Source organism: Lissotriton vulgaris, chromosome 1_1 (assembly GCF_964263255.1).
Source record: "Lissotriton vulgaris chromosome 1_1, aLisVul1.2, whole genome shotgun sequence".
Classification (NCBI taxonomy): domain Eukaryota; kingdom Metazoa; phylum Chordata; class Amphibia; order Caudata; family Salamandridae; genus Lissotriton; species Lissotriton vulgaris.
The window spans coordinates 2,007,088,697-2,007,101,306 of NC_141685.1; the positions used below are offsets into that span (position 1 = coordinate 2,007,088,697).

Here is a 12,610-nt window from a genome sequence, read left to right on the forward strand (position 1 = left end):
GCCGCCGCCTCCAGGGTCGGAGCGGACGACGAGGAGAGGACCCTGCCGCCACAGAACACCGCTGCCCCGGATGACCCGTGACCTGCTCGGCTGAAGAGCCGCAACGATCAGCGACACCGGGAAGGCAACGCGACGTGGGACAGATCCCCTGGAAGCCGCCGGCTCCACAAGAACTTTGGTTAACACCGGCCTACGGGCCCAAAGAGAACTGCTATAAGAACTGTGGTAACCTGAACTGAGTAATTTGCAACCGTTATCATAAAGTACGTTGACTGTATTCACAAGCCTGCTTAAAATCTATATAAAGATATATATTTTTACAGAATACAGTCTGGTCTCGTTGTGTGGTGGGTTGGTTGTAAAGGTGTACTATTGCAAGTGTTTAACCTATATGCCCCAAAGATTAGCCTGCGACTGCTTAAGCCACACTACCTATAGGGTAAGCAGAGGTTGTCTGGAAGGTAACCCTCAGCCCTGACGAGGAAGAGGAGAGTCCCTGCTTGTCGCTAGTGTTGCACTGCGCCAACTAGAGACTCCCCCTTCCTACATTGGTGGCAGCGGTGGGATTTTCGAATTTACACTTGCGATATCTATACCTGAGCTTCTGACCACTACACAAGGATTACGGTCCAGTTACTTAGCCACAGACTTTGCTTTTGAATTTTGCCGAAAAGAAGATTCCGAGTGCAGAAGCCATGCCGGGCACGAAGAGCCTGGATGGAGCGGAGTCCACGACCTCCGAAGTGTTGGAGGTGGAGTGGGACCCCGCAAAAGTGGATAAATATTCCAGGGACGAACTGAAGTTCTTCTGCAAGAAACTCAAGGTCCCGCACGCTGGTTGCAAAAACAAGACACAGCTCTCCAAGGCCCTGAAAGCCTGGATGGAGTCCAGAAAGACCCCGGAGGATCAAGACACCCTCGTCGAGCAGAATGCAACGGAGGAGCAGAATGCACTTGGGGATCTGATCGACCTCGAGAGGCAAGACAGCGTGCACAGCTTTGGCAAAGGCCTGTCGCCAGAGGAGCTGGCGGACAGGAAGGAAACGAGGAATCACGAAAGAAAGTTGGCAGAATTGAAAATCCAACTGGAGCTTGAAACGAAAAGAATGGCGCTGGAAGAGCGAAAGCACCAGATGGATTATGAAGTGAAAATGAGGGAGATAAGTCTCAAGGAGAGAGGCTTGGATCGTCCTCCCTCTGGTGGCAGCGCATCGCCAGTGCAGGTAGAGTCAAGAGTGCACATCCCGAAGGACGTAGTTAAGGAGTTCTTTAAGGGGGATGACATAGGACAGTGGTTTAGGGCATACGAGGTAGCCATGTCCTCCCACCGGGTCCCTGACAAGGATTGGGGAGCGGGGTTGTGGGGAAGGTTCCTTAGCGAAGGGAGAGATACCTTGCTAGATTTGCCCGTCGAAAATCAGAGATCCTATGCCCACATGAAAGAAGCTTTAATGAACAGGTACGGGCTTACCCCTGAAATGTATAGACAGAAGTTTAGGGGATGTACTAAGCGGCCTGGGAATACGTATGTGGAGTATGTGACTTACTTTTGCAGAGCACTGGATGGTTGGGTGAAAGGTAACAAAGTTAATGATTTTCAAGGTCTCTTTGATTTAATTGCATGGGAGCACTTGTCTGATCACTGTTTTCCTGAGTTACGCCAACACCTGATCGATAGCAAGCTGTCCAACCCGAGGAAGCTTGCTGAGGAGGCGGACCGCTGGCTCAGCACCAGGGTCCACAAGGGTCCCGTGGGAGACTCCGCCAAGAGTGGGCAGGGTCCCCAGCAGAAGAGTGGGGGGGACAAAGGGGGAAAACAGAAAGGGTTCCAAAAAGGCCCCCAAAGTAGTTCCCAAGGGAGCCCGCAGCAGGGTTCTCAGCCTCCCCCACCTCCGAAGCAGAATGGGGCCCCGACAGGTAAACCTGTTCCAAAGGGGCCCTTCAATTGTTTGAAATGTGGCGAGCCTGGGCACATATCCAGTGACCCCAAGTGTCGCCTGTTTGGAAAACCCGCACCCACTGGTGCTCCGCCCCGACAAGTGACTAGCGTTCACCTGGGAGAAGAAATGATGGTCCCGGGGGGTGGAGATCCCGTTCACATGACCCTGGTCTCGCTAGGAGACAGCGAGATGATCCCTACGAACTACCTGCCCTCTAACACTAAGAAATATGGGCAGGTGGTGATCATCAATGGTAAGGAAGCTGAGGCTCTTAGAGACACAGGAGCCAGTGTGACTGCAGGGAGGCAGCACCTGGTGTCTCAAGAGCAGGTTGTACCCCATGCCTACTGTAGGGTTATCAACGCTGATAATTCAGAGAGTCAGTGTCCGATGGCTCAAGTTCCCTTCGAGTGGGGGGGGGGGGTCTCTGGTACTCTGCAGGTCTGTGTGAGAAAAACCATGCCTGTTGACTGTTTGCTAGGGAACGACTTGGAGCACTCCCCTTGGGAAAAGGTGGAGAAGACGACTCACCTGCGGATGGTGGGTCTGCCTGACTGGGCGTGCGTGACCACCCGGTCGATGGCAGCCAGTAGGGGTGATCGAGAGGTCCTGGGGCCTGAAGGAGAGGCCCAGGAACCGGCCTTAGGGAGAAGGCGCAGGGGGCGCGGGAAACCGGCTCCTGAAGTTCCCACGGTCCAGGAGGAAGCAGACCTTGAGGGGGATGCCCTGGAGCCTACAGGGGAACAGATCGCCGAACTGGGGGACCTGCCTGAGCTGACCCATTGGCAGCAAGAAGGAGGACCCTCCAGGGAGGAATTCTGCAAGGAGCAGAAAGAATGCCCTTCTATCGTGGGTATGCGGCAGCAGGCTGCGGACCAGGCCAATGGTGTTCAGGCCAAAACACATTATGTGTACTGGGAGAACGACCTCCTGTATTCGGAGCCTAAGGCTGCTGAACCTGGGTCAGCCCGTGTGCTGGTGGTACCCCAGAAGTTCAGAGCCTTCCTACTGGGACTGGCTCATGATGTGCCTTTAGCAGGACATTTGGGGATGGACAAGACCTATGACAGGCTTGTCACCCACTTTTACTGGCCCCAAATGCATAAGAGTTCAGATGCTTATTGCAGAACCTGTCCGACTTGCCAGGCAAGTGGGAAGACGGGAGGGAAGAACAAGGCTCCCCTCCAACCCTTCCCTGTGGTCGGTACGCCATTCCAGCGAGTGGGTATTGACATCGTTGGGCCTCTGGACCCCAAGACAGCCATGGGCAACAGGTTCATCCTGGTCTTGGTGGACCATGCCACCCGGTACCCTGAAGCCATCCCTCTGAGGACAGTGACGGCTCCCGTGGTGGGACGTGCACTGATGGGAATTTTCTCACGAGTAGGATTCCCTCTAGAGGTGGTGAGCGACAGGGGGACCAATTTCATATCGAAGTATATGAAGTCCCTTTGGCAGGAGTGTGGCGTAACGTATAAGTTCACCACGCCTTACCATCCCCAAGGTAACGGGTTGGTTGAGAGATTCAACCGAACCCTAAAAGGCATGATCATGGGCCTGGAAGGTCCGATGAGGCGTAAGTGGGACGTCCTCTTACCATGCCTACTCTTTGCATATCGCGAGGTGCCACAGAAGTCCCTAGGGTTCAGCCCCTTTGAACTACTGTACGGTCACCCTGTGAGAGGACCGCTGAGTTTGGTAAAGGAAGGCTGGGAGCAATCTCCCAGGAAACCTCCCCAGAATGTATATAGCTACATGCTGGCCTTCAGAAACCAGACCAGACGCTTCAGACAACTTGCCGAGGCAAATCTGGAAGTGAGCCAGGAGGAAATGAAGCGGTGGTACGATCAGAATGCCACTCTGGTCGAGCTTCAGCCTGGACAAGAGGTGTATGTCCTGGCCCCAGTGGAGCCCTGTGCCCTTCAGGATAAGTGGACAGGACCATTTGAGGTTGTGGAGCGCAAGAGCCCCGTGACATACTTGGTGGACATGAAGACGCCCAGGAACCCTTTGCGGGTCCTACATGTCAACCGCCTCAAGCCCCACTTGCGAAGGTCCGAAGTGGGCATGTTGTTGGCAACCGATGACGGAATGGAGGAGGAGTCGGAGCCTCTTCCTGACCTCTTGGTGGCCTGTGAGAAAGATGGGTCAGTGGATGGAGTTAACCTCTCACCCACCCTGACCGCCGAACAACAGGAGGACTGCCGCCAGTTGCTGGGGCAGTTTCCAGACCTGTTCTCCCTGGTTCCGAGTGTCACAGATTGGTGCGTCCATGATGTGGACACTGGAGACAGCTTACCTGTGAAGCATAAGGCTTACAGGGTAACTGACAGGGTCCGGGCCTGCATCAAGGAGGAGGTCTCCAAGATGCTTGCCCTCGGGGTGGTTGAGTCTTCCAGCAGTCCTTGGTCCAGCCCCGTGGTCTTGGTTCCGAAGGCTGCTGCGCCGGGAGCCACACCCGAACTCCGGTTCTGTGTGGACTACAGAGGACTCAATTCAGTCACGAAGACTGACGCGCACCCCATCCCCAGAGCTGACGAGCTTATTGATCGGCTAGGGGCTGCCCGGTTCCTCAGCACGTTTGATTTAACGTCTGGGTACTGGCAGATCGCCTTGACCGATGGGGCAAAGGAGAGGTCGGCATTCTCTACACCAGATGGGCATTTCCAGTTCCGGGTTATGCCGTTTGGAATGAAGAATGCCCCTGCCACCTTTCAGAGATTGGTCAACCAGGTGTTGGCTGGACTGGACGAGTTCAGTGCCGCCTACATGGATGACATCGCAGTGTTCAGTGGTACCTGGCCCGAACACCTGCGACACCTCTGGGAAGTGTTGATGGCCCTGCGCAGAGCAGGCCTCACAATCAAGGCAAGCAAGTGCCAGATTGGGCAGGGTTCCGTGGTGTACTTGGGACACCAAGTTGGGAGTGGCAAGGTAGCCCCCTTGCAGCCCAAAATCGAGACCATCCTGGCTTGGGAACCCCCCAAGACCCAGACTGCAGTGAGAGCCTTCCTTGGGCTCACTGGGTCTTACAGGAGGTTTGTCAAGGGCTATGGTATGATCGTGACCCCCTTGACAGAGCTGACTTCGAAGAAGCAGCCCAGGAATGTGATTTGGACTGACACCTGTCAGAAGGCTTTTGACACCCTGAAGACTGCCATGTGCACGGCGCCCGTGCTCCTGGCCCCTGATTTCTCCAAGGAGTTCATTGTGCAAACAGACGCTTCAGAGCATGGTGTAGGGGCTGTTCTTTCACAGATGACTGAGGAGGGCTTTGACCAACCCGTAGCCTTCATAAGTAGGAGGTTACTTCCACGGGAAAGTAGGTGGAGTGCAATAGAGCGTGAAGCATTTGCTGTGGTCTGGGCGCTGAAGAAGCTAAGACTCTACTTGTTTGGGTCTCACTTCCGAGTTCAGACGGACCACAGGCTCCTCAGATGGTTGATGCAGATGAGGGGTGAGAACCCGAAACTGTTGAGGTGGTCCATTTCTCTACAGAGTATGGACTTTACGGTGGAACACCGCCCTGGCACCGATCACGCCAACGCTGACGGTCTGTCCAGATTTTTCCGCCTTAGTGATGTGGAACTCCCTGGGGAAGGGTAGTTCCCCCCACATTTCAGCTGGAGGGGACACATGTTAGACCTGGCACCTTGGCGTGAGTCTCCCTTCCACTTTTTGCTGATGTACCTCCGATGTTTTGCTGGTTTTCCGATACTCAGGGCACTGCGCCACGGCTGATCCGTGCCGCAGTGCAAGTGCTCCCTACTGTAAAACTGTACATACGATTGGTATCCATGATTGGTGCATTGGATTTACTGTCACTCCCTAGTAAAGCGCACTAGAGAGTGCCGGGGCTTGTAGATGCCAAGACTGCTGGTGGGCCTGCAGCGCTGGTTGCGCCACCCACCGAAGCAGCCGTAAAGATGTGTCTGGGAACTGCGACCGCAGAACCCGCGTGCAGTCCCGTACTGTCACGCTCGCTGGGCAAGTGCACCCACTTGCCAGCCTCGACCCTTCCCTTGACTACATATTAGTCACCCCTTTGGTAGGCCTGCGGGCAGGGTGCGTTGTAGGTGTAAGGTAGGACAAGCCCTGATGTGTGTGGCATGTCCTGGTAGTGACTTACAACCGAGACCGTATTTCACTATTGAAGGCTACCTGCTCCATTAGGCCAGACTGAGCTGCGGGAATTATTACACCCTATAATCCCCGCAGGCTCAAGGAGCATGGTAGCGAGTCATGTTTAGTATGCCTGAACTCAGGATGATAAAATATTTCTTGTAGTCAAGTTTATTTTAGTATCCTGGGTTTGCAAATGCTACTTTTAGAAAGTTAGCATTTGCTTGCTTAACCATTTCAGCCCGCCTCTGCTGGTATGTGTATCTGACTGTCTGGGATGTGTGAGTGACAGGGCTGGAGGGATGACAGGTGGTGAATGCGCAGATTACACCTTAGTGGGAGGTAGGAGTGCCTCTTGACTCGAACTGTAGCTGTGCTCGGCCACCACAATGCTGGCTCCACCCTCCTGGGGAGCGGCGGATGACTCTGCCGGCACCTGGCCCAGGAAGGGCGAAGCCCCCATCAACAAGGTACTCTGGCCGCCCCTGTCCGCACAATGCTGGCTCCACCCCCTGTGGGGCGTCTGATGCGCCTGCCCCTCACACTGAAAGCAGAAGCCGGAGTACACCACTACATATTAGTCACCCCTATGGTAGGCCTGCGGGCAGGGTGCGTTGTAGGTGTAAGGTAGGACAAGCCCTGATGTGTGTGGCATGTCCTGGTAGTGACTTACAACCGAGACCGTATTTCACTATTGAAGGCTACCTGCTCCATTAGGCCAGACTGAGCTGCGGGAATTATTACACCCTATAATCCCCGCAGGCTCAAGGAGCATGGTAGCGAGTCATGTTTAGTATGCCTGAACTCAGGATGATAAAATATTTCTTGTAGTCAAGTTTATTTTAGTATCCTGGGTTTGCAAATGCTACTTTTAGAAAGTTAGCATTTGCTTGCTTAACCATTTCAGCCCGCCTCTGCTGGTATGTGTATCTGACTGTCTGGGATGTGTGAGTGACAGGGCTGGAGGGATGACAGGTGGTGAATGCGCAGATTACACCTTAGTGGGAGGTAGGAGTGCCTCTTGACTCGAACTGTAGCTGTGCTCGGCCACCACAATGCTGGCTCCACCCTCCTGGGGAGCGGCGGATGACTCTGCCGGCACCTGGCCCAGGAAGGGCGAAGCCCCCATCAACAAGGTACTCTGGCCGCCCCTGTCCGCACAATGCTGGCTCCACCCCCTGTGGGGCGTCTGATGCGCCTGCCCCTCACACTGAAAGCAGAAGCCGGAGTACACCCGCCAGGGTACTCAAGGACTGAGAGTGGCTATGCAAAGGCCCCCCTGGCCTGCAAGAACAAAAGAATTGGCCTATAAAAGAAGGAGCCCTGCTCCTTGAAAATTAGATCCGGTTTGGGCCACAGAAGGACTCTGCCCGACGAGAAGGACCGTGAGAGACAAGGAAGGGTGCTGACTCTTGCCTGTGTCTGGTGCCTTGCTGCCGAAGGAGAGGAAGGAGAAAAGACTACAAGAAGACTTTTGCTTTACTTTGTGCCAAACTCTGCTAAAGAGATCTCCAAGGGCTTGCAACTGAACTTGCCCCCTGACCAGCGTCCCAGGACCAGTGGACGCTACCCCCTTGGAAGAAAGCGACTGCGGGTGCTGACCATCACTGCAGCCCCGACGGAGGAATCTCCTCCAAGGCAACGACATCCACCTGACCACCGTGACCGGGGCCCAAAGCAACAGCGAGAGCAAAGTAAGAACCAGCCGCAGCTGGCCCGAACACCGTGACCGCAACTGCACCGGGAGCCCGAGAGCAAAGCGAAGGAGGACCCGTCCGGTCCGAGCTCTCGAGGTGACTGCATAACGAGCAGCCACTCACCTGCAAAGACGGACAGTTGCCCTGTGAGAATCCGCAAGGTCGGTAACCTGCCCGACAGCCCAGCTGTGAGCCCACAGCTGCACCGGCACTCGGCTGGGCACGTCCTGCACTTGGGGACCGTACTGCCACTTGCCACCACCGCACAGCCGCCGCCTCCAGGGTCGGAGCGGACGACGAGGAGAGGACCCTGCCGCCACAGAACACCGCTGCCCCGGATGACCCGTGACCTGCTCGGCTGAAGAGCCGCAACGATCAGCGACACCGGGAAGGCAACGCGACGTGGGACAGATCCCCTGGAAGCCGCCGGCTCCACAAGAACTTTGGTTAACACCGGCCTACGGGCCCAAAGAGAACTGCTATAAGAACTGTGGTAACCTGAACTGAGTAATTTGCAACCGTTATCATAAAGTACGTTGACTGTATTCACAAGCCTGCTTAAAATCTATATCAAGATATATATTTTTACAGAATACAGTCTGGTCTCGTTGTGTGGTGGGTTGGTTGTAAAGGTGTACTATTGCAAGTGTTTAACCTATATGCCCCAAAGATTAGCCTGCGACTGCTTAAGCCACACTACCTATAGGGTAAGCAGAGGTTGTCTGGAAGGTAACCCTCAGCCCTGACGAGGAAGAGGAGAGTCCCTGCTTGTCGCTAGTGTTGCACTGCGCCAACTAGAGACTCCCCCTTCCTACATTGGTGGCAGCGGTGGGATTTTCGAATTTACACTTGCGATATCTATACCTGAGCTTCTGACCACTACACAAGGATTACGGTCCAGTTACTTAGCCACAGACTTTGCTTTTGAATTTTGCCGAAAAGAAGATTCCGAGTGCAGAAGCCATGCCGGGCACGAAGAGCCTGGATGGAGCGGAGTCCACGACCTCCGAAGTGTTGGAGGTGGAGTGGGACCCCGCAAAAGTGGATAAATATTCCAGGGACGAACTGAAGTTCTTCTGCAAGAAACTCAAGGTCCCGCACGCTGGTTGCAAAAACAAGACACAGCTCTCCAAGGCCCTGAAAGCCTGGATGGAGTCCAGAAAGACCCCGGAGGATCAAGACGCCCTCGTCGAGCAGAATGCAACGGAGGAGCAGAATGCACTTGGGGATCTGATCGACCTCGAGAGGCAAGACAGCGTGCACAGCTTTGGCAAAGGCCTGTCGCCAGAGGAGCTGGCGGACAGGAAGGAAACGAGGAATCACGAAAGAAAGTTGGCAGAATTGAAAATCCAACTGGAGCTTGAAACGAAAAGAATGGCGCTGGAAGAGCAAAAGCACCAGATGGATTATGAAGTGAAAATGAGGGAGATAAGTCTCAAGGAGAGAGGCTTGGATCGTCCTCCCTCTGGTGGCAGCGCATCGCCAGTGCAGGTAGAGTCAAGAGTGCACATCCCGAAGGACGTAGTTAAGGAGTTCTTTAAGGGGGATGACATAGGACAGTGGTTTAGGGCATACGAGGTAGCCATGTCCTCCCACCGGGTCCCTGACAAGGATTGGGGAGCGGGGTTGTGGGGAAGGTTCCTTAGCGAAAGGAGAGATACCTTGCTAGATTTGCCCGTCGAAAATCAGAGATCCTATGCCCACATGAAAGAAGCTTTAATGAACAGGTACGGGCTTACCCCTGAAATGTATAGACAGAAGTTTAGGGGATGTACTAAGCGGCCTGGGAATACGTATGTGGAGTATGTGACTTACTTTTGCAGAGCACTGGATGGTTGGGTGAAAGGTAACAAAGTTAATGATTTTCAAGGTCTCTTTGATTTAATTGCATGGGAGCACTTGTCTGATCACTGTTTTCCTGAGTTACGCCAACACCTGATCGATAGCAAGCTGTCCAACCCGAGGAAGCTTGCTGAGGAGGCGGACCGCTGGCTCAGCACCAGGGTCCACAAGGGTCCCGTGGGAGACTCCGCCAAGAGTGGGCAGGGTCCCCAGCAGAAGAGTGGGGGGGACAAAGGGGGAAAACAGAAAGGGTTCCAAAAAGGCCCCCAAAGTAGTTCCCAAGGGAGCCCGCAGCAGGGTTCTCAGCCTCCCCCACCTCCGAAGCAGAATGGGGCCCCGACAGGTAAACCTGTTCCAAAGGGGCCCTTCAATTGTTTGAAATGTGGCGAGCCTGGGCACATATCCAGTGACCCCAAGTGTCGCCTGTTTGGAAAACCCGCACCCACTGGTGCTCCACCCCGACAAGTGACTAGCGTTCACCTGGGAGAAGAAATGATGGTCCCGGGGGGTGGAGATCCCGTTCACATGACCCTGGTCTCGCTAGGAGACAGCGAGATGATCCCTACGAACTACCTGCCCTCTAACACTAAGAAATATGGGCAGGTGGTGATCATCAATGGTAAGGAAGCTGAGGCTCTTAGAGACACAGGAGCCAGTGTGACTGCAGGGAGGCAGCACCTGGTGTCTCAAGAGCAGGTTGTACCCCATGCCTACTGTAGGGTTATCAACGCTGATAATTCAGAGAGTCAGTGTCCGATGGCTCAAGTTCCCTTCGAGTGGGGGGGGGTCTCTGGTACTCTGCAGGTCTGTGTGAGAAAAACCATGCCTGTTGACTGTTTGCTAGGGAACGACTTGGAGCACTCCCCTTGGGAAAAGGTGGAGAAGACGACTCACCTGCGGATGGTGGGTCTGCCTGACTGGGCGTGCGTGACCACCCGGTCGATGGCAGCCAGTAGGGGTGATCGAGAGGTCCTGGGGCCTGAAGGAGAGGCCCAGGAACCGGCCTTAGGGAGAAGGCGCAGGGGGCGCGGGAAACCGGCTCCTGAAGTTCCCACGGTCCAGGAGGAAGCAGACCTTGAGGGGGATGCCCTGGAGCCTACAGGGGAACAGATCGCCGAACTGGGGGACCTGCCTGAGCTGACCCATTGGCAGCAAGAAGGAGGACCCTCCAGGGAGGAATTCTGCAAGGAGCAGAAAGAATGCCCTTCTCTCGTGGGTATGCGGCAGCAGGCTGCGGACCAGGCCAATGGTGTTCAGGCCAAAACACATTACGTGTACTGGGAGAATGACCTCCTGTATTCGGAGCCTAAGGCTGCTGAACCTGGGTCAGCCCGTGTGCTGGTGGTACCCCAGAAGTTCAGAGCCTTCCTACTGGGACTGGCTCATGATGTGCCTTTAGCAGGACATTTGGGGATGGACAAGACCTATGACAGGCTTGTCACCCACTTTTACTGGCCCCAAATGCATAAGAGTTCAGATGCTTATTGCAGAACCTGTCCGACTTGCCAGGCAAGTGGGAAGACGGGAGGGAAGAACAAGGCTCCCCTCCAACCCTTCCCTGTGGTCGGTACGCCATTCCAGCGAGTGGGTATTGACATCGTTGGGCCTCTGGACCCCAAGACAGCCATGGGCAACAGGTTCATCCTGGTCTTGGTGGACCATGCCACCCGGTACCCTGAAGCCATCCCTCTGAGGACAGTGACGGCTCCCGTGGTGGGACGTGCACTGATGGGAATTTTCTCACGAGTAGGATTCCCTCTAGAGGTGGTGAGCGACAGGGGGACCAATTTCATATCGAAGTATATGAAGTCCCTTTGGCAGGAGTGTGGCGTAACGTATAAGTTCACCACGCCTTACCATCCCCAAGGTAACGGGTTGGTTGAGAGATTCAACCGAACCCTAAAAGGCATGATCATGGGCCTGGAAGGTCCGATGAGGCGTAAGTGGGACGTCCTCTTACCATGCCTACTCTTTGCATATCGCGAGGTGCCACAGAAGTCCCTAGGGTTCAGCCCCTTTGAACTACTGTACGGTCACCCTGTGAGAGGACCGCTGAGTTTGGTAAAGGAAGGCTGGGAGCAATCTCCCAGGAAACCTCCCCAGAATGTATATAGCTACATGCTGGCCTTCAGAAACCAGACCAGACGCTTCAGACAACTTGCCGAGGCAAATCTGGAAGTGAGCCAGGAGGAAATGAAGCGGTGGTACGATCAGAATGCCACTCTGGTCGAGCTTCAGCCTGGACAAGAGGTGTATGTCCTGGCCCCAGTGGAGCCCTGTGCCCTTCAGGATAAGTGGACAGGACCATTTGAGGTTGTGGAGCGCAAGAGCCCCGTGACATACTTGGTGGACATGAAGACGCCCAGGAACCCTTTGCGGGTCCTACATGTCAACCGCCTCAAGCCCCACTTGCGAAGGTCCGAAGTGGGCATGTTGTTGGCAACCGATGACGGAATGGAGGAGGAGTCGGAGCCTCTTCCTGACCTCTTGGTGGCCTGTGAGAAAGATGGGTCAGTGGATGGAGTTAACCTCTCACCCACCCTGACCGCCGAACAACAGGAGGACTGCCGCCAGTTGCTGGGGCAGTTTCCAGACCTGTTCTCCCTGGTTCCGAGTGTCACAGATTGGTGCGTCCATGATGTGGACACTGGAGACAGCTTACCTGTGAAGCATAAGGCTTACAGGGTAACTGACAGGGTCCGGGCCTGCATCAAGGAGGAGGTCTCCAAGATGCTTGCCCTCGGGGTGGTTGAGTCTTCCAGCAGTCCTTGGTCCAGCCCCGTGGTCTTGGTTCCGAAGGCTGCTGCGCCGGGAGCCACACCCGAACTCCGGTTCTGTGTGGACTACAGAGGACTCAATTCAGTCACGAAGACTGACGCGCACCCCATCCCCAGAGCTGACGAGCTTATTGATCGGCTAGGGGCTGCCCGGTTCCTCAGCACGTTTGATTTAACGTCTGGGTACTGGCAGATCGCCTTGACCGATGGGGCAAAGGAGAGGTCGGCATTC

General features: G+C 54.9%; 1 protein-coding gene across 1 annotated transcript in view; it reads right to left on the reverse strand.

Moving 5' to 3' along the window:
• Positions 1–12,610, reverse strand: part of LOC147751530 (GLIPR1-like protein 1) — a 919,403-nt gene that overhangs the window by 707,331 nt on the left and 199,462 nt on the right. The window lies entirely within an intron of this gene.